Below are 23,586 nucleotides of genomic sequence, written 5' to 3' on the forward strand. Positions count from 1 at the left end.
ACGTGCTAGTCGTTGCCGACTCTAGGGGGCGGTGCTCATCTCCGTTTCAAAGCCGAAGAGCCAGCACTGTCCGAAGACGTCTCTGTGGTCATGTGGCCGGCATGACTCAATGCCAAAGGCGCACGGAACGCTGTTACCTTCTCACCAAAAGAAGTCCCTATTTTTTCTACTTGCATTTTTACATGCTTTCGTAACTGCTAGGTTGGCAGAAGCTGGGACAAGTAACAGGAGCTCACTCGTTACACGGCAGCAGTAGGGATTTGAACCACCAAGCTGCCGACCTTTCGATTGACAAGTTCAACGTCCTAGCCCCTGAGCCACCGCGTCCCTTTTTATATTTAATTAGTGCTTAATAAACATTGTGTTGTCTGGGTTATTTTATTTGCTTAACAATACCAATTTTATTCCTAATCTTTACCCCTTTTTCCCAACTATTTGTAAAATAAATTCCACGTTTGATAGTATTTTGTATCTTCAATGTAAGTCTGTCCATTTCTGCACAGACCAATATCTTCTTAATTATCTCTTTATCTAGTGGTATTTCGTCATTTTTCCAATGATGAGCAAATACAATTCTCACTGCTTTTAATACATGCAATATTAAATATACATTTTGTTTATCAATTTTTTCTGGTACTATACCCACCAAAAAAGGTTCAGGTTTATGATCTACATGTTTTCCTGCCATTTTTTAAAATCACATGTGTATTTTTGCCCCCCCCCCTTTTTTTTTTTTTTTTTGCTTTAACACAAGTTTACTACAAATGGTAATATGTGCTAGATTTTTGGTTACATTTCCAACATTTACTAAATATCAAAGAAGAAACTTTGGTGCCTCTGGTGGCTCAGACTGCTAAGACAGTCTGTTATTAACACAGCTGCTTGCAATTACTGCAAGTTCAAGTCCCACCAGGCCCAAGGTTGACTCAGCCTTTCATCCTTTATAAGGTAGGTAAAATGAGGACCCAGATTGTTGGGAGCAATAAGTTGACTTTGTATATAATATACAAATGGATGAAGACTATTGCTAACCTAGTGTAAGCCGCCCTGAGTCTTCGGAGAAGGGCGGAATATAAATGGAAATTTAAAAAACCTCAGGGGTTTTTTAGAATCGTTTTTAAAGGGTTCAAGGGGAGGGAGGGTGAGGATGGGTTTAGGGGGAGACCCACCTGGGATAGGGATATGGCCTGATCCTGCGAAGGCTCGCTGCGTAGATATTATGGGTTCGGAGGTGAAGATGGAGGCAGCAGCTCGATTCCATGAGGGCCATTCCATCAGCACGGTAATTGGGAGGGGGAGATATGGCGGAAGTGAGGGATCGTATCATGTTCGGGGAGTGCGTAAACGTTATTTGCGAATGATCTCGCACTCCGATCCCTCTGACTTCTCCCGTTCCCCGGGTGACCGGGATCCTCAGAGCCTGGACCTTTGGCTGATGTTGTGTAATGCCAGGTCCGTTGTGAATAAAGCCCCCCTTATTTTCTATCTTATAAAGGAGGGGGGCACGGACCTGATGGGTATTTCGGAGACCTGGTTGGGCACGGAGGGGGGGGTGCCCCTTGTTGAAATGTGCCCACCAGGTTTCCGTGCATTTCATCAGCCAAGGGCCCAGGGTAGGGGTGGAGGGGTAGCGGTTATTATTAACGAGATTCTGGGACCGAGGGAGGTCACTGTACCACAGATAGCCGGATGTGAATCCCTCTGTGTGAAGTGGGGTCAGGGGATACAGGTGGGCTTGCTGATCACGTACCTGGCTCCTTGCGGCATGACAGCAGCCCTGCCCGAACTGCTGGATGTGATAGCCAGGATGGCGGTTGATACCCCTAGACTTATGGTCATGGGGGATTTCAAGCTGCCATCGATCGGTGAAGCATCTGTTTCAGCTTGGGAGTTCATGGCTTCCATGATGGCCTTGGACCTGACCCAGTTAGTTGATGGTCCCACTCACACTGGGGGAAACACTCTGGACTTGATTTTTGTCTCTGGACAGTGGCTGAATGATTTCGAATTAGGGGATTTAGTTATTCAACCCTTGTCATGGTCTGATCATTCGCTCCTTCGGCTGGACTTTCGAACCACCAACCCATACCACAGGAAGACAGAACCGACTCGTTGGTTCCGTCCCAGACGCCTGATAGACCCGGAGAGGTTTCTGACAGAGCTTGGGTCATTTCCTGAGGACCTAGCTCATGGCTCAGCTGAGGAACTTGTCTCCACCTGGGAAAGGGCGGGGGCCTTAGATCGCGTTGTGCCTTTGCGGCCTCTGACCCGGCGCCGATCTTGACTGGCTCCCTGGTATTCTGAGGAGTGGAGAGAGATGAAATGCCAGAAAAGACGCCTAGAGAGTGGTTGGAGGACCAGCCGTTCTGAATCTGATTGAACACTAGTACGGTCTCATATTCAGACCTATCTAGTGGCGATAAGAGCGGCAAAACGTGAATATTTTTCCGCCCTTATTGCATCGGCAGATAATCGCCCAGCCGCTCTGTTTAGGGTGACCCGCTCCCTCCTTATTCAGAGGGCTAGGGAGGACCCTGTCAGGCCTAGAAACCATATTAAACTTTAGGTTTCCAGACGCTGCCACATTTTTATCTTGAGGGGAGACCCCTTGCAGGGACGTGCTGAGGACTTTGGACAATATCTGTACGAAAAAGTCGCTCAGATCCGGGATGGGCTGGACTCAGATTGGGTAGATTCAGATGGGGTGACAGAGGCTGATCTTGAGGATGTCATCTGGGAGGAGTTCGACTCTGTGGCTCCTGAGGACATGGACAGGACACTGAGGAGGCTGAATGCAACCACATGTTTACTGGACCTGTGTCTCTCCTGGTTGGTACTGGCCGCACAGGAGGTTACACGAGGCTGGCTTCAGGGAATTGTTAACGCTTCTTTGAGGGAAGGTGTCTTCCCTACCGCCTTGAAAGAGGCGGTGGTGAGACCCCTCCTCAAGAAGCCTTCCCTGGACCCAGCTGTTTTAGAATAGAATAGAATAGAATTTTATTGGCCAAGTGTGATTGGACACACAAGGAATTTGTCTTGGTGCATATGCTCTCAGTGTACATAAAAGAAAAGATACGTTCATCAAGGTACAACATTTACAACACAATTGATGGTCATGGAAGGGTTTCTCCTAAAGTCTACCACCATTTCTACGGTTTTGAGTGTGTTCAGTTCCAGATTGTTTTCGTTGCACCACAAGGCTAGTTGTTCGACCTCTCGTCTATATGCGGATTCGTCATTGTCTCAAATGAGACCAATCACTGTTGTGTCATCTGCGAACTTCAGTAGCTTAACAGATGAATCATTGGAGATGCAGTCATTGGTATACAGAGAGAAGAGAAGTGGGGAGAGCACACAGCCTTGGGGGGCCCCTGTGCTAATTGTAAAGGTATTTGATGTGAAATATTATTATTATTATAAATAGTATTTGATATTTTAGCGAACTATCATCCTGTCTCCAACCTTCGCTTTGTGGTGAAGGTTGTCGAGAGTGTGGTGGCGCATCAGTTCCCTCGGTAACTGGATGAAACTGTCTATCTTGACCTGTCCCAGTCCGGTTTCTGGCCTGGTACAGCACGGAGACGGCTTTGGTCGCGTTGGTGGATGATCTTTGGAGGGCCCGGGACAGTGGTTGTTCCTCTGCCCTGGTCCTATTAGATCTCTCAGCGGCTTTTGATACCATCAACTATGGTATCTTGCTGCGACGGCTGGAGAGGTTAGGAGTGGGGGGCACCATTTTTCAGTGGTTCTCCTCCTTCCTTTCTGACCGGTCGCAGACGGTGTTGGCAGGGGGGCAGAGATTGGCCGCGAGGCGCCTCTTATGTGGGGTGCCACAGGGGTCGGTTCTCTTGCCTCTCCTGTTCAACATCTATATGAAGCCGCTGGGTGAGATCATCCGTGGTTTTGGGGTGTGGTGACATCTGTATGCTGATGATACACATCTGTACATTTCCATCCCTAACCACCCCAACGAAGCCATTGAAGTGATGTCCCGGTGCCTGGAGGCCGTGCGGGTCTGGATGGGGAAAAACAGGCTCCGACTCAACACTTCCAAGACCGAGTGGCTGTGGATGCCGGCATCCCGGTACAATCAGCTGATTCCATCGCTGACTGTGGGAGGCGAGTTATTGCCCCCCATGGAGAAGGTCCGCAGTCTAGGCGTCCTTCTGGATGCACGGCTGTCGTTAGAAGAGCATATGACGGCCGTCGCCAGAGGAGTTTTTTATCAGGTCCGCCTGATATGCCCCTTCTTGGATCGGGATTCCCTATGCACAGTCACTCACGCCCTTGTCACTTCCCGCCTGGACTACTGCAACGCTCTCTACATGGGGCTCCCCTTGAAGAGCACCTGGAGGCTCCAACTGGTTCAGAATGCGGCCGCGCGGGTGATAGAGGGAGCAACTCGAGGCTCCCATATAACACCTTTCCTGCGCAGGCTGCACTGGTTTCTGGTGATCTTCCGGGTGCAATTCAAGGTGTTAGTTATCACCTTTAAAGCACTCCATGGCATTGGACCGGGTTATTTACGGGATCGCCTGCTGCTACCGGTGGCCTCCCATCGACCAGTGCGCTCCCATAGGGAGGGCCTCCTCAGGGTGCCGTCGGCCAGACAATGTCGACTGGCGACCCCCAGGGGGAGGGCCTTCTCTCTGGGGGCTCCAGCCCTATGGAACGAACTGCCTCCAGGGCTATGCCAACTCCCTGACCTCTGGACCTTTCAGCGCGAGCTGAAGACGTTTTTATTCCATCGCGCAGGACTGGCCTAATATCTTTTAATGGGGGTTTTATTGGTTTTATAGTTTTCAGCCAATTTCGTATTAGTCTTTTAAATTCGTTTTTAATTTTTATATCTGTTGTTTTAGCTGGCTGTAAACCGCCCTGAGTCCTTTGGGAGAAGGGTGGTATAGAAATTGGAATAAATAAATAAATGAATTTGAACATTTTGGCTAACTTGGCAGGTGGTAGGTGCCATCTATAAAACATTTTATATAAGTTTTCTTTATAAGAAGTTGCCATTGTTAACTTATACTTTCTTTCCCATATATTTTGCCATTTCTCTAGTTCTGTATTATAATCAAAGATTTTTGCCCACTGTATCATTGTTTCTTTTACTTGTTAATCTTCCATTTTCAAATTTAACAGAAAGTCATAATCAGTTTTTCATTGAAGTTCAACAGAATCTGATCGAAGATTGTTGTTCTTTATAAAAGCTATACATTTTCACATCTTTATCATATCTAACTAACTAACATCCTATGGCATCTAAGGACCCCTCCACAAATGGATATCTGCTTTTCTGTCTAACAGACAAGTAGTCAAAATTGGCAATGCTTTATCAAATCCTGTTCCTGTCAAGAGTGGCGTTCCTCAAGGCAGCGTCCTTGGACCAACACTCTTTATACTATACATTAATGATCTTTGTGACCAACCCAAAAACTAAGTACATACTAGATGGACATTACCTTACAGACGACCCCCATCCCGTTAAAGACCTTGGAGTTTTCATGTCAAATGATCTAAGTGCCAAAGCCCACTGCAACTACATAGCAAAAAAAGCTCTAAGAATTGTAAACCTAATTTTGCGTAGCTTCTTTTCCAAAAACAACACACTACTAACCAGAGCCTATAAAACATTTGCTAGACCAATTCTAGAATACAGCTTGCCTGTTTGGAACCTTCACCACATCTTTGACATCAATACAATTGAACGTGTCCAGAAATATTTTACAAGAAGAGTTCTCCATTCCTCTGAAAACAACAAAATACCTTATCCCACCAGACTTGAAATCCTAGGCTTAGAAAACTTGGAACTCCGTCGCCTTCGACAAGACCTAAGTTTAACTCACAGAATCATCTATTGTAATGTCCTTCCTGTCAAAGCTTTAATTGCAATAATACAAGGGCAACCAATAGATTTAAACTTAATGTTAACCGCTTTAAACTAGATTGCAGAAAACATGACTTCTGGAACAGAATCATCAGTGCTTGGAATACTTTACCTGACTCTGTGGTCTCTTCCCATAATCCTAAAAGCTTTAACCAAAAACTTTCTACTATTGACCTCACCCCATTCCTAAGGGGACCATAAGGGGCGTGCATAAGCGCACAACGTGCCTACCGTTCCTGTCCTATTGTTTTTCTTTTCTTCTTCCTATATATATATATGCTCATACCTCCTAATATTTACTCATATATATGTTTATATGCTATATAATCTTTTTGTATGATGTTGTGACAAAATAAATAAATAAAATAAATAAATAAATCTAGATTGTATTTGTAGTTGAGGCCACCATGATAAACCAATACCCTGGTCTTTGAGCTCTTGTTTAGATTTTAGTTTCCCTTCAGTATTCAAAATATCTTTATATGTCAAGATTTTCTCAAATTTCTCCAGATTTCGATGAATAAACACTTCCATTGTTGAGAGCTTTTGTTTTTTCCCGCACAGACAATAATGAATTTCTTACATAGTGATTTTGGAAATATCTGTGGCTTTTATTCTTCTCATACTATAAAAATGCATGCCATTCAAGTTGTAAATCATATCCTTCTAAATATAGTAATCTTTTGTATCAAAGGGTTATCCATTCTTTTAGCCATGTTAGAACACATGCTTGATAGTATAAAAGCCAATCTTGTAATCCAAATCCTCTATGTATTTTGGATTCTTGTAACATTTTCAGTTTAATTGTAGCTTTTGCCCCCTTATCAGATAAATTTCAAAATCAGTGTGTTCAGATCATCAAAGAATTTCTTCTCAAATTTTATATCTGTTTAGAACAGGTAAAGCAGTTTTGGTAAAAAATTCATTTTCACAGTAGCAATTCTTCTTAACATTGATAAATGTAAGTTTTTCCATTTTTCCAGATCCAGTTTTATTTGGTTAAATAATTTTGTATACTTATCTTCTTTTATCGTTGCACATCTTGCTGTTAAGTATATTCCCAAATATTTAACTTTCTTAACTATTTGAAAGTCCACTTTTTCTGACAATTGTTTTTTTTTATTTCTGTGTAAGGTTTTTAACTATAACTTTAGTTTTTTCTCTATTTATCTTCAAACCTGCTACTTCTCCAAACTCCTCAATTCTTTTCAATGGTTTAGAAAATAGTTTTGTCTCCAGTGGTTCTTCTATGATGAATACCAAGTCATCTGCAAACACTTGTAATGTATATCTTTCATCTTTTATTTCCATTCCTTTAATTTCTGGATCTTGTCTAATGTTCCTATTCAAGACTTCCAAGGTCAATAAAGGTGATAATAATGCTTATCTTGTGCCTTTCTTTATAGTAAAATTCTCTATATAGCCCCCATTTACAATTACTTTTGTTGTTTATTTATGGTATATTATCTTGATTACATTTATAATTTTTTCTCCAAAATCCATACAATTTAATTGTTGTATCATAAATTGCCAGCTTACATTATCAAAAGCTTTTTGAGAATCTAAAAAAATTAGTATCATTTGTTTTCCAGAGTACATTTCATAATGTATCTAATATAATCCTTAAATTGTGTTTTATTTGTCTTTTTGGTAAGAATCCATTTTGATCTGGATAAATGAATTCAATCAAAAATCTTTTCAGTCTCTCTGCTATTAATTTTTTTTATTTAAAAAGTTTTACAATAAAATTTTCCCCATTACATCCCACCCCCTCCCCACACCCACCATCAACCCCCTCCCCCCTCCCCCCGACTTCCCAGAGCAGAATACAAGGTATACAATCTGACAATCATAAGCTAGAATACCTTAATTAACCATAAATTCCCATCCCTACCCTAGAACTTCAACTCCCCTTCTCCATAAAAAAAAACAAAAAAGAAGGAAATGTTCGTTCATAAAATATTTGGTGTTTCTTCATCCAATAATTATTCTAAATATATTCAGTCCATCTTCCTCATTCCGGTATATTTTCTTGTGGGTTTTTTTTTTAATTTACATTTATATCCCGCCCTTCTCCGAAGACTCAGGGCGGCTTACATTGTGTAAGGCAATCTGTCTGATACATTTCAGTCTGATACATTGAAATTTCCAACAAGTTCAATATTTCCAACCTCTAGTCTTTGATAACAAGCATATAATCCATCTTCCAATGTTACACTAGCATCATCACAATAAGTTACAAATATTTTATAACAATTTTATAACCATTTTAACATTTTAACCTTAAGCAACTCCCTTTCTGTTTTAATTTTTATTTTAATTCCCTCCTAACACTTTAGACCTAGCATCAGTTTTTATCCGAAGTAACTGAATACACCATTAATAAAATAACCTTAATAAAATATATCTCCCTCATTTTACTTGCAAATTAAAACAAATATACCCCAACTTAATTTCCAAATACCATCTATAAAACATTTTATATTAAAAAAAAGAATTAAAATTATCCTTCCTTACTTTCAATTTTTATCCAAAATAGATAAATCCGCCATATAATAATAACAACATAAATGTAATACACCCACATTTGACTTACAGACTCAAACAAATGCACATTATCCTTTCTATTTCTTTTATATTCAGAAACTTTTACTTACAGTTTACCCTTTCCCATAAAAGGAAACACTTTTCATTTGACAATGTTGCTTCTTTACTCCTTGTTCTTTTTTAAAGATTACCATCTTTTGCTCCTCCTCTGCTATTTTCTGTATTTCTTCTCCCAAAGTTACAGCCCCAATTTCAAATTGTGTTTGCTTTACTTCCTTCTCTCTTTTTTTAACCATTTCCACTTCTCCTCCCACCTTAGCTTCTAAATCTGGTAAACTTCCAGACTTCAATACCTAAACATAAAAAGCTCTTGCTTTGGTAACTACGTTAAGACAATACTTCCCTCCCATATATTTTACTGTTAGTCTGGCTGGCACATTCCATCTCTACCATACCTGATGGTTTCTAAGCTCCTTTACCAAAAAAGCATATTCTTTTCTGTCCCTCAATATTTTGGAAGGAATTTCTTTCAACACCAAAACCTCTTGACCCAATATTTGAACTTTACTTTTATAGGAGGCTTGCGAGATCTCACTCCTAATCTTCCTAGATGTAAAATAAATCACTATATCCCTTGGCAGCTGTCTCTGCCTTGCCACCCATGAGTTGACATGGTAAATTTTCTCAATTTGATTTTCAAGATCCACTGATGTCAATCCAATCACCTGTGAAAAGGCTTCTGCAAATATCTTTTTTAGATTCTCTTGCTTTTCTTTTAGACCTCTCACCCTCAATGCAGATTCCATTGTTTTATATTGTAATAAAATCCGTTCTTCATCTGCTTTCGCCACCTTGTTCCGAAGCTCCTCTATTTGACTTTTTAAATTCAAATTAATTTGATCAATCTCATGCACTTTTTCATCCAGCTTTTGTATAAATTCAATCATAGTCATAAAGGCTGACTTCACTTCTTCTTGTAAATCTTCATTCTCAGCTGTAGCAGAATTTTTAATTTCCAATAATTTCTCCTCAATTTCCTTAATTTTTTTGTCTTGAGCAGAAATTTGAGCCTTCAGAAATTGTTTCAACTCCTCTTGTAGTTTGTGTATTTGAACTAGCAGGCTGTATTTGTTTAAAAGCCATCTTACTTTAACTTTATAAATTGCAACAAAGTCAAATCTTTTCAGTTTCTCTGCTATTATTGAGTTAAATTTTTTGTCATTTTGTCATTTTGTCATATGCGTTCTGCAGGGAGTTCATCCACTCTGTCAAACTCATGAGGAGAGGGGTTCCCGAGGCATGGGGACAAATTCTACACCTGTGGCTATCTGGAACAGGGTGAGCCCCATGCTACTATTATAGGCAATCTATAATAATGGTCTGCCCAAGAAGGTCTGCCCAGTGAGTCTGCTTGGAAAACAGGTCTATCACTGTCCAGAAAACAGCATCCCCCCCACTTTCAGGGAGCTTGAATAGCAAGTTCATTGCTATTTCCTGCCAGGGCCAGGTTGGATCTGCCACTTGCTGCAATAACACGCTCTTCCCTGGCCTTTTCTTCAAGTCTGTACACACTCCCTCCCCTGCCATTGGCCTTACCATCAGAGTGACATGAGCCCCACAGGCTGAAAGGTAAGGCCAATGGCAGGTGAGGGAAACCACTCTGGGTCCGCCATGCTTGGCCGTAGGGCACAGGCCACCTTGGGGGGGGGATGGCAAAGCCCAGATTCCACAGGGCCTGGCTCTCAGCTTCCATGGGGTCTCTGGATGAATGCTGCCCACTTGCCCTCCCATCCAGCCAGCAACGGGGATGCACCACTTCTGGGCCAGCCCAGCCGGCAGGTGAGCAAGCAGGTGACCCTCAGGAGAGAGCACCACACTGGGCTTGGTGGTCAGATGGCTTGGTGGGCATGGCCAATAACAATAAATAATAAAAATAATAAACAAAGTATAAAAAAACAATAAGAGATAGCAAAAACCAACTTTCACACTTTACACACACACAACACAATACAACCGACTCACACACAATGTAAAAGCAGCTGCACTTCACACTTCACATAGCCACAAAAAGCTCAAAAACCAACTTTCACACTTTACACACACACAACACAACACAACACAACTGACTCACACACAATGTAAAAGCAGCTGAACTTCACACTTCACACAGCCACAAAAAGCTCAAAAAACAACTTTCACACTTTACATACACACAACTAACACAGACACACACACACACACAATATGCCACATACAGCTTTCTGAGATTTTGTGTGTTTGTGTAGTTAGAGTGAAACACTACAGAAATACACCAAAGCTCAGAAAGCTGCACAAATATTTTATTATTTTATTTTATTTTATTATTTTATTTATTTTATTATTTTATTTATTTATTTTATTTTATTTTATTTTATTTTATTTATTTTATTTTATTTTATTTTATTTTATTTTATTATTTATTTTATTTTATTATTTTATTTTATTTTATTTATTTTATTTTATTTTATTTTATTTATTTTATTTTATTTTATTTTATTTTATTTTATTTTATTATTTTATTTTATTTTATTTTATTTTATTATTTTATTTTGGACTTCAAATCCCAGAGTTCCTCAGCTAGCAAAGCTAGCCAGTTGATCACTGAGGAAATAGATTAGCTGAGTGATTGTTTCTGTCTGGCTGAAACTGAAACTGCTTTCGGGCTGGAAAGAGAGCCATGTGTTCATCAGTAATCAGGTAAGTGCCTTAGAATCTCTACTCTTACTTGTAGAAAACATGTTTTCTACAAGTAAGAGTACAAGTAAGGTTCTGCTCTTTTTTACTTTTAAAGGCCTGTTTTGGCTGAAGCAAAACCGGCTTTTATAAGTAAAAAAAAAAACCTCTGCAGATGGTGCAGCTCAGCAGAGGCAGGAGGGCGGGGCCAGGGATTTTTGCTACCAGTCCTCCGAACCAGCAGCCGCCATTGCTACGGATCGCGCGATCCCGTCTGATCCGGGAGCATTTCACCCCTAATGCAGCCGCAGGACATCCACCCACCTACCTAACAGGAGAACTGCCACTGGGGCTGGCCCCATTGGGAACTGAAGGGCAAGGTACTTGGGATGGCGGAGGTGGGTGGAAACTCTGGAGTCCCTCAAGGCCCTTGAGATGGATCAGGTCATCCAAGGCTTTGCTCTCTGGGAACGGCTCCATTGTGGAGGGCTGTGTGCCTGGACCAGGTGCTCTCTCTCAGGCCTTGCAGGTGGCAGTGGGAGGAAGAAGTGTGTGGCTGGGAAGGCTGCCTGCAGTTCTTGCAGCCAAAGCAGGATGTCTGTGAACCCTCAAGTATGTATGAGGTCTTCTGCGTTGAGCAGAAGATTGAACTAGAAGACCTCCAAGGTACCTTCTAGTCTATGATTTTAAAGGCTCCAAGACAAGGGAATTTGCTTAAATTGTGTGTGTGTGTGTGCATGTGTATGTGTATGAGAGAAAGAGAGAGATGTGGCTTCTTGGTGTTGTATTTTGGAGAAGTGTCAAGAGAAATGCTAAAAGAGCAATCATTTTGGGATTAAATTCCAACTGAAATTGGGCCTTCAGGATAAGGAAACATGAACTTTCAACTGCAGCAGGGGTGAAATCTAAAAATTTTCCCTACCAGTTCTGTGGGCATGGCTTAATTGGTGGGTGTGGCTTGGTGGTCAGATGACTGGTGGGCGTGGCTAATAACAATAAATAATAAAAATAATAAACAAAGTATACAAAACAATAAGAGGTACCAAAAACCAACTTTCACACTTTACATACATACAACACAACCGACTCACACACAATGGAAAAGCAGCTGCACTTCACCCAAAATGGCCCCTGCAACATGCAGGAACCTCACACAGCCACAAAAAGCTCAAAAACCAATTTTCACACTTTACACACACACACCACAACTGACTCTCTCTCTCACACACACACAAAATGCCACATACAGCTTTGTGATATTTTGTGTGTTTGTGTAGTTAGAGTGAAACACTACAGAAACACACCAAATCTCAGCTGCACAAATATTTTATTTTATTATTTTAGTTTATTTATATTTTTTAGATCAGGGGTCTCCAACCTTAGTAACTTTAAGGTTTGTGGACTTCAACTCCCAGAGTTCCTCAGCCAGCAAAGCAGGCAGATTGAGTTGCGGACTGAGGAAATGGATTTCAGGCAGGCAGATTCAGTTGCTAGCTGATGCAACTGATGTAAAGCTGATGTAACTTTGCGAGCCCGAAAGGAGCAGCAATTATAGGTAAGTGAGGAGGGGGCATTGGGTGGGCATGGGTGGGGACTGTTGTAAGAGGTTGTTAAAAATGATTTTAAAAGCCTGTAATGATGAGGCAACTCATCTGGGATCGCCAGAGGAAAAAAAGATTTTAAAAGTTCCTCTGACGATCCCAGCTGAAGTTACCTCATAGCAGCCCAGAACCTCTTAAAATAATTGTTTTAACAAGCTCTTCGGCTGAAGAGCTTGTAGAAAACATGTTTTCTAAGGTTCTGGTGGAACTCAGCTGGGATCGCCAGAGGAGCCTTTTAAAACCTTTTGTTTTTACAACCTCTTCAGCCGAAGAGATTGTTAAAAAAAACTTTTAAAGGGTTCTGACAATCTCAGCCGAGCCGCGGGATCATCAAAGGCTTTTTTTTTTTACTTTTAAAGACATGTTTTCAGCTGAAGAAAAACTGCTTTTAAAAGTAAAAAACAACAACCTGATGATGGTGCGGCTCAGCAGAGGCAGGGGGCGGGGCCAGGGATTTTTGCTACCGGTTCTCCGAACCACCAGCTACCATCGCTACCAGATCGGGCGAGCCGGTCCAATACGGGAGCATTTCACCCCTGAACTGCAGGTTTCTAAAAATCTATTAAAATCCATTGCTTCTTGTTTTGTCTCTTGATGCTTTGGAAAATACATTTCCACCGCTTCTTTGTGGCAGCCCCTCCAAAGCCTGTTTTGTGATCTGCCTATCACACTCTTGGGCAAAGTATGTGAGCCATTTCCTCCTTTTAGTGGTCCATGAAAGTACATCTATAGTATGTAGATAATAAAGTTGAAAAAAAGTGAGCAACATTTTTATAGAACTATAGATAGATTGAGATCTTTGAGGCAAGCAGCCAGGCCAGGCCAGGCATCATGTAGGTCATCTGGGGATAGTAAGAATGAAGGCATTGGCCAGAAGCTACGTTTGGTGGCCAAATATGGACAAGGATATCACTGAATGGCTAGCCAAATGTGCACAATGCCAGGAGTCCAGACCAGCACCCTCTCCGCTCTGGCACATGAATGGGAAACACCCAGGCATATGAATGGGAAACACCCAGGCCCCCCTGGTACACATAGATTTCGAGGGGCTGTTCCATGGGTAAACATTTCTGGTAATACTCGATGCATACTCAAAGTGGTTGGAAATACTTCTAATGACCTCCCACAACAGCGAAGGCAGTTTATTTATTTTATTTTTATTTATTTATTTTGTCACACAGTGTATATATATAAGCATAAGCATGACATAACTATACAATATATAAGTATATATATATATAAGCATGAGTATGTAATAACTATATTATTAATATAACTAGATTAATAACTAGATTAATATAACCAATTAATAACTATATTAATTGGATATAATGAAAGGAAACAATAGGACAGGAATGGTAGGCACACTTGTGCTCTTATGCACGCCCCTTACAGACCTCTTAGGAATGGGGTGAGGTCAATAGTAGACAGTTTTTGGTTGAAGCTTTGGGGATTTTGGGAAGAGACCACAGAGTCAGGTAGTGTATTCCAAGTATTAACAACTCTGTTACTGAAGTCATATTTTCCGCAAGTAAGATAGGAGCGGTTCACATTAAGCTTAAATCTATTGTGTGCTCGTGTATTGTTGCAATTGAAGCTGAAGTAGTCTTCAACAGGAAAGGCATTGTAATAGATGATTCTATGAGTTAAACTCAGATCATGTCGAAGGCGGTGTAGTTCTAAATTTTCTAAACCCAGGATTTCAAGTTTGGTGGCATAAGGTATTTTGTTGTATTCAGAGGAGTGGAGAACTCTTCTTGTAAAATATTTCTGGACACGTTCAATTGTATTGATGTCAGTAATGTGGTATGGGTTCCAGACAGTCGAGCTGTATTCAAGAATTGGTCTAGCAAATGTTTTATATGCTCTGGTTAGTAGTGTAGTATTTTTGGAGAAGAAGCTAAGCAAGATTAGGTTTACAACTCTTAAAGCCTTTTTTGCTATTTAGTTGCAGTGGGCTTTGCCACTTAGATCATTTGATATGAAAACTCCAAGGTCTTTAACAGGGTGGGGGGTCATCTGTAAAGTAATGCCAATTTTGACCGCTTGTCTGTTTGACAGGAAAGCTGTTATCCAATTGTGGAGAGGTCCTGAGATGCCGTAGGATTTTAGTTTTAGGAGAAGTTTATCATGTACTATTGAGTCAAAAGCTTTACAGAAGTCTATGTAAATTGCATCTATTGCTTTGCCTTGATCAAGATTTGTAGTCCATATGTTTTTGCAGTGGAGAAGTTGTAAATTACATGATATTTTTTTTCTGAAACCAAATTGTTTATTAGAGAGTAGGTTGTTTGTTTCTAGGTGGAGGGTAATGGATTGGTTGATGATAGATTCCATTACTTTGCAGGTGACGCAACATAGAGATTGGTCTGTAATTTTCAACTAGGCTGGGATCTCCTTTTTTGAAGACTGGGATGACCGTGGCTAGTGACCAAAATTTGGGAAGGGAACTGGTCGTGAAAGCTTTTTCAAAGATTATGCTTAGGGGTTCTGCTATATTAGAGGAAAGCTTTTTAAAAAAGTATGCACATAAGTCCATCAGGATCAATAGATAGGGATGGTTTCAGTTGGCGAAGAGCTTTTTCAACATTATCTTCTGTGAAATCTATTTGTGTTGGGTCGTTGTACTCATTGTTGGTACGATAGGGGAATGTCGGGTATGAGCCATTACTGTTAACAAAGACTGAGCCAAAGAATGTGTTAAAGATGTTTGCTTTAGCTATTTCATCATTATATTCTTTGCTGTTAGATTCTATTAGTGGTGGGATGGATCTCGAGTCTTTCAGTTTGTTGTTTACAAAATTATAAAAAGCACATTTGGAATTTGTAGCAAAAGGTCTTCTTCTTGCTTTGTGTGGTAATTGGTGCATTCAATTTTTATTTGGTTGCATATATTTCTGTAGCGGTTTTTGAAATTTGCTATATAGCCCTTTTTGTTTCTTCTCCAGAGGGATTTTTTTTTTGGATTGGAGCTTTTTTATTGTTTTTTCTGATTTTGGTGGTTATTTGTGGTATGTACAGTTTAATGACTCTATTGATTTCAAGTAGGAAAACTCTGTAGTGGTCTTCAGTAGTGATACAGGTTGAGAATAGATTTTGCCAGTCAAAAGATGAGAGGTCGATGTTTACAAGGTCGTAGTTGGCTTTTTTGAAATTGTAGTTTGGAATTCCATTATTATGATGATTTTTGTAAGGGCGTATATTGAAACAAAAGTCTATCATGCTGTGGTCGCTGTTGGAAAAGATTTCTTTTATTTGTAGTCCATAAATTGAGTTTTTGTTGTTACAGAAGATGAGGTCAAGGCAGTTGTGAAGTCTTGTATTGTTAGTTACTAGTTGTTCAAGACCTAGGTTTGTAACAGCGTTGTATAGGATAGTATGGATGGGTTCAGTTGTACATTCATTTGTTATCCAGTTAATAAAAAGTAGATTTAGGTCACCCAGGAAGATGAGAGGATATGGGCAAGGAGTAGCCCATGTTAGTAGTGTGGTTAACATGTTCACATGAGCGATGCCGTAGTCAGGGGCTCTGTAGCATAGTAAGAATCGAAGTGTGATGTTAAGGGATAGGTCGCATACAATAGTTTCAGGAAGAGCAAGTTTATGTGTAACTTGAATATTTTTTAGATTCAGTGACTTTTTATAAAAGATAGCCACTCCACCTCCTCTGTGGGTTTCACGATCTGACCGAAAAACATGATACACTTTGTCTGAAATAATGAAATCAGGGAGGGATGAGTTCAGCCATGTTTCGCAAACAAATATAATATCAAATGTACCATTGTTTAACAAGAGGATAAATTCAGGCAATTTGTTTACAATGCTTCTAGCATTTATCAATTTGCATTTAAGATTTATTTATTTATTTATTTATCAAATTTATATACCGCCCTATCTCCCGAAGGACTCAGGGCGGTGTACAGGCATTTAAAACACATAAATACAATGTAAAAATATAAAAACAGTTAAAAAACTTATTCTAAACGCCTATTAATTTAAAATTAAAAATATAAAATAAAAGCCAATTTAAAAACCAGTAATTTAAAATTTAAAATTTAGCTCAGCCCTGCACAATTAAATAAATGTGTTTTAAGCCCGCGGCGGAAGGTCCGGAGGTCCGAAAGCTGACGAAGACCGGGGGGTAGTTCATTCCAGAGGGTGGGGGCCCCCACAGAGAAGGCCCTTTCCCTGGGCGTCGCCAGACGACATTGCCGCGCTGACGGCACCCTGAGGAGACCTCTCTGTGAGAGCGCACGGGTCGGTGAGAGATATTCGGTAGCAGTAGGCGGTCCCGTAGGTAACCCGCCCAATGCCATGGAGCGCTTTAAAGGTGGTCACCAGCACCTTGAAGCGCACCGAAAGCCACAGGTAGCCAGTGCAGCCTGCGAGGATGGGTGTTATACGGGAGCCACGGGGGGCTCCATCTATCACCCGCGCAGCCGCATTCTGGACTAACTGCAGCCTCCGGATGCCCTTCAAGGGGAGCCCCATGTAGAGAGCATTGCAGTAATCCAGGCGCGACGTCACGAGTGCATGAGTGACCGTGCATAGGGCATCCCGGTCCAGAAAGGGGCGCAACTGGCGTACCAGGCGAACCTGGTAAAACGCTCCCCTGGAGACGGCCGTCAAATGATCTTCTAGAGACAGCCGTTCATCCAGGAGGACGCCTAAGTTGCGGACCCTTTCCATCGGGGCCAATGACTCGCCACCGATGGTCAGCCGCGGATTTAGCTGACTGTACCGGGATGCCGGCATCCACAGCCACTCTGTCTTGGAGGGATTGAGCTTGAGCTTAAGATCTGCAGTGTTTGGTGTAGAAGAAGTAAGGGGCATGCGTACCTAATTTTGGATGATAGTTGGTTGGAGGTTATGAACGACGGGTGGTTGGAGCTTGGTTGGGTATCAAGGTACTAAGAAAATTATTCATCACGCACGACCTACCAGACATTCTAGTTTCCAACACTGGACCTTAGTTCACGGACACCCAATTTGAATTATTCTTAGCAGAATAATTCACTGCAAGCAGTATGCAATCCATCATGCCCTGATCGCACCATTTCATGCCACTAGTAATGGACAGGCAGAAAGAATGGTGCGATCAACCAAAGAAGCTCTATCTGTTACAGTGGTTATGTCTGCAGTCTTGGCAGGATTAGTTTGAGATGTATTCCCTGACTCTCGAGGAGCTGCCTTCAGCTGCTCCTGTGAGGTATTTCCGGTTCCTGTCATATGTAGATATATACCTGTAATGATAGTTTATGGGGGTTCTTTTACTTATGATTAAAACTACTTGAAACACTATCTTGAATGGGCCCAGGATTGACTTATCTGGTGACACTCAGAGAAAAAAACCTAAATGGAAAATAGTTGCTGTTACTTCTTTTGCTCAACCCCCACAATGGGGTTGAGCAACATGCCAACCAGAACCTCTAAAAGGCATCTGAACTGTTTTTCTCTCCTCTCCTATTATGGTATCAGATGAGCCTTTTGAGTGGCATTAACTCCCGGTTCAAATTTTCAGTAGTTTTGGGTGATGGGTTTGTCTTAGATACTTAAAGGAGCAGCCCGGTTCTTACCAGGTGGCTACAGTTTGCCCCTGGAGTTAATGTAAAACTTGCTTTGCTGCTTTGCTAATGTAAAACCCATGCGAAATTCACTTTTGCTATTGCCCACCCGCCACTGCCCTTCCCCCTCTCCCCAAGCAACACCATCCCCCACCCCCCTTTTGTGTTGCTGGGGGTTCACGCTCCACTTTAGTTGCACACAGACATATGGATCCTGGTCCTGGCTTGCCGTTCATGCTACTGCAGACAGAACGGTCTGGGGGCCCTGCCTGCAGAACACAGTACTGCTATCCTTGGTGCACATTGTGAATCAGAGAAATTGCTGACTTACTGGCTACCGCAAAGAAGGTGTGGTATGCAAGATGTCAAGGTTCCAGAAAAACCTCTTCTGCATAAAAAAAACCCAGGAGCCATTGTCTTTCAGAGTTCTTTACTAGCATGAGGAAACTGGCACACGATGAGTGAAATTCCAAAACTGAACTTCCGGATTCTTTTCCCAGTTATACAAACCCCAAGAGTCCCACCCCCCTGACCCCTTTGATGGTCACATGGTCCCATGTTCTTCCAGTTCATTTGAATATCTTCTTGCCACTCTTCCTGCAGATGTGAACACCATCCGACCTTGACCGCTTGAAGAATGTTACCATACCCCTCAGCCCCCCTTCCTCCCCTCAGGGGAAAAATGTGGCAGCGTCTGGAACCCTAAAGTCTAATATGGTTTCCAGGCCTGACAGGCGTCCCCCCTTGGAAAAGAAGCTATATCCTAGGAAAGAAAACAAAGAGTCGATAAAGAAGAGTGTTAGTGGTCCACACTTCCCTTCTAACCCCCCTCCCCTCTCCAAGAGGTTTTTTAGGTTTGTCAGGGAAAGTGTCGTGAAATTGTTTAATCAAATTGTCCGCATTTACTTTCCAACTTTTGACCCAAGTAGATTCAGATAATGGATATCCCTTCCAGTGGACTAAATATTGTAATTGACCTCTGTATAGTCTAGAGTCAAGGATTTTCTTGATTTCATAGTGGGTTTCACCTTGGATTATCAAGGGTGGTGGGGGAGCGGCAGGTTGAGGTCTCAGACCAGACTGTCTAGCAGGTTTTAATAAGCTGGTATGGAATACCGGGTGTACTTTCCCCAACATTCGAGGGAGCTTGAGTTGGACGGTAATGGGATTAATAATTTTTACAATGGGAAAAGGACCCAAAAATTTTGGAATGAATTTTCTGCTGGGTATTCTCAACCTCAGATACTTAGTAGATAAAAAGACTTTATCTCCAATGCGAAAAGGGGGTTGAAGGGAACGGTGTTTGTCAGCTTGGGCTTTGTAATTCCGAGCTGTCACAGCTAAGGCCTTTTTTGTATTTTCCCAACCTTTTTTCAACGAATTCATCCAGTCCGTTAGGGAAACGGAAGTGGGGGGTTGCACGGGGAGTTCAGGCATTGGAACGAAGTCCATGCCGGTGGTTACTTGAAAAGGGGTTAACCCCGTGCTGCTGTGTACAGCATTATTATATGCGACCTCTGCAAATGGTAACAAATCTGACTAGTTTTCTTGTTGGTAATTTACATAACACCGTATGTATTGTTCCACCATCGAGTTTAATTTTTCAGCCGCCCCATTGGTCTCCGGATGGAACCCAGAACTAAGTCCTTGAGACGACCCAATGGACCGTAGGAACTCCCTCCAGAACTTGGCTGTGAATTGAACACCCCTGTTGGATATTATCCTTTTAGGAACTCCATGCAGTCTGTAGATGTGTTTGACGAAGAGCTTTGCTAATTTTCTCGCCGATGGCAATCCGCTGCACGCAGTGAAGTGGGCCTGTTTAGAGAACAAGTCCACTATGGTCCATATCACCGTATTTCCCCCACTAGGTGGGAGTTCAACAATAAAATCCATGGCAATCTCTTCCCAGGGTCTGGTAGGTTCGGCTACGGGTTGTAGGAGTCCAAGGGGTTTCCCTGGTCTGGACTTAATGGTGGCGCAGGTAGCACAGCTCCGGACATAGTCTTCGACATCTGATTTCATTTTTGGCCACCAGAATTGTCTTCTAGCCAAGTGGAGAGTCTTTAAAAATCCAAAGTGACCTCCTAGGCAAGAGTCGTGGCTTCTCTGTAGTATAGGCAGCCGCATAGCGACGGGTACATAAATTTTGGTTCCCTTCCAGGGTATTCCATCCCTTAAGGTGAGGTCTGGCAAGTTTTCTTTAAACCAAGTATCGTCAGTGAGTGCTGATTTTAATTCCGCTAGTAGTTTATTTGGTGGGATGTTAGTACTACGGCGTGATCGCGGTCGAGTAAGTGCTTGGCTGGCCGGTTCGCTATCGGGAATCATCGCATGTATTACCTCTTTGCGTTGGCTGTCAAATTGTGGTTTCCTAGATAGGGCGTCAGCCAGTAGATTTTGGTCGCCGGGGATGTATTTGAGGGTGAAATGGAACCGGTTGAAAAACTGAGCCCATCGAACTTGTTTGGGAGAAAGCTTTCGAGGGGTTTTTAAGTATTCGAGGTTTTTGTGGTCCGTCCACACCTCGAATGGTTCCTTTCCCCCTTCAAGGAAGTGTCTCCAGGAGAGGAGTGCCCAGCGCACTGCAAAGGCTTCCTTTTCCCAAACTGCCCATCTGTGTTCAGTGTCCGTCAGTTTTTTAGACACGTACGCGCAGGGCATAAGATTGTTGTCGGTATTCCGTTGTAATAAGACAGTGGCTACTGCTACATCACTTGCATCAGCTTGGACCACAAAAGGTTTATTTGGATCCGGGTGTTGAAGAATTGGTTCCATCGAGAATAGGCGTTTCAGGTGTTCAAAGGAACGTTGGCAGTCCATTGTCCAACGTAGGGATTGGTTAGGTTGGGGTTTGGCGGGTAATGGCCCAGTTTTTAGCAATTCTGTTAATGGTAGAGCTACTTCTGCGAAAGAAGGAATGAATTTGCGGTAAAAATTTGCGAATCCCAAGAAACTTTGAAGTTGCTTACGTGTGCGTGGCGGTTGCCAATCCAAAACCGCTTTTACTTTTCCTGGGTCCATTTCGATACCTTTGTTTGATATCCAGTAACCTAGGTAGTCTAGGGATTCCTTATGGAATTCGCATTTGGAAAGTTTGACATATAGCTTGGCCGCTAGGAGCTTTTTAAGGACTTGTCTGACCAATTTGATATGTTGTTCAATATTGTTTGTGTAGATAAGAATATCATCTAAGTAGACAAGAACCCCATTGTAAAGATGGGGGTGCAGGGTTTCATTAATTAGTTGCATAAAAACAGCTGGAGCCCCTTGGAGGCCAAAAGGCATGACACGGTATTGGAAATTGCCCAAGGGGCAGTTGAAAGCCGTTTTCCATTCATCACCTTCCTTGATGCGGACCCGGTAATAGGCTTCCTTTAAATCCAATCTGGTGAAAATTTTGCCTTTTGATAAGTGGTTCAACAAATCGTGCATAAATGGTAAAGGGTATGTATGCAAATTGCATTGATATTTTTGAAGTCAATACACAATCTAAGCGAACCATCTTTCTTTTGCTTAAATAACACGGGCACAGCTACAGGTGATTTTGCTGGTTCAATGAACCCTCTGGCTAGGTTAGTGTCAATGTATTTTCTTAGTTCAGACATTTTGGCTGGCGTCATTGAGTACATTTTGGGTTTTGGTAATTTTGCCCCCGGGTGCAATTCAATTGCGCAATCAGTTTGTCGGTGGGGGGGGTAAGAGGTTGCATTCATCCTCGCTAAAAACGTCTGATAAATCCATGTATGCTTTAGGGATGCGTGGTTCATTAGGAGATGGATTGGATATGGTGGTTGTTGGTTCCCTCTGGTGGTCATTTTGGATAAGGTTTTTTTCGGCAGGGGGAATTGGGTCTAAGGGTCTGAAAGTCCATATAATTTTCCTGAAGCCATCCTCCCATTTGATTGTGGGTTCCCATTTGTCCAACCAAGCTAAACCCAGGATGATGGATTCTGACATCTTTATTTATTATTTATTTATTTATTTATTTATTTATTATTCGAATTTATATACCGCCCTATCTCCCAAAGGACTCAGGGCGGTTCACAGGCATATAAAACATCAATGTACAAATTAAATAATCCTTAAAAAACTTATTCTAACGCCCAAATTATTAAAAAATAGAAATATAAATATAAAATATAAATATTAAAATCAATTTAAAACCCCTCTAAATTTAAAATCTAAGCCAGTCCTGCACAGATGAATAAATGTGTCTTGAGCTCGCGACGGAAGGTTTAGAATTACTATGAATCTTATAAGTTCATGATGGGCTCCAATTTCTAAGCGAACCAGTTGTGTGATTTGGGTCGCTGGAACGCCACCAATCAAGGTTCCATCTACTTGGTGGAATTTAATTGGGTGTTTCAAGGGAAATGTTTTTATACAGAGTTGGGCGACCGTAGAGGTTGAAATTAGGCATCTGGTGCATCCTGTGTCCATGATAGCCTCTAAATCTTTTTTGGCCCCTCCCCCTGGAATTATTAAGTTTACTTTGATTGCAAAAGGAGGAATGGGTACACTCACCATTGGGTCGTTTTCTGCTTGGTTTGAGTCGTCAGGAGGTGAATCAGGTGACGGAAGGTCAGTAGGGAGGTTTATGGCTTGTCTCGCAAAGCGACTGGTATTCGGATTTTTTCGAGGGGGTTTGCGTGGTCGGGTAGCAGTTGGTGGGCGATACTGTGGGAGGGGTGTTGGGGCTAGGCAAACTGACGCCCGATGTCCTAGTTTTCCACAATGGTAGCATTTGATTATTGTTGAAGGCTGAAAGGTGGAGGGTGTGGTTGGTCTTAAGAGGGAGGGTCTTGTAGGTGGTCGTTGTGGAGTTGTAGTTGGTGATTGGCTTTGGAGGGGGTTGAATTCTCTGTCCAGAGCTATGGACACGTTGTACCAGTCATTTAGTTGTTCTGGGATTCCTCTGGTGGAGCAGGCTTTTCTGATGTTTTGATCGATTGCCTCTTTGAAGTAGTGGAGGAGGATGCGATCTGGCCAATGTCTAAGATTACCAGCAATCCTTCTGAAATCCCATACAAATTGTTTTAGAGGCCGGTTACCTTGCTTCATCGTTTTTAAGGTGGTTTCACATTCTGCAATTAGGTCATCATTTTGAAACCGGTTGCGAAGCAGTGCCATGAATCCGTGAACATCGTTTAGTTCTGGTGCACGTTCATTGTGTAGTTGAGCTATCCATTCTGAGGCTAGCCCCACGTTCATACCATCCGAGATGGCGTTGATTAGGCTTCTTTCTGATGGGTATTGATGTCTATATTGTTCA

Source organism: Ahaetulla prasina, chromosome 1, assembly GCF_028640845.1.
Source record: "Ahaetulla prasina isolate Xishuangbanna chromosome 1, ASM2864084v1, whole genome shotgun sequence".
In the NCBI taxonomy this organism is placed as follows: Eukaryota; Metazoa; Chordata; class Lepidosauria; order Squamata; family Colubridae; genus Ahaetulla; species Ahaetulla prasina.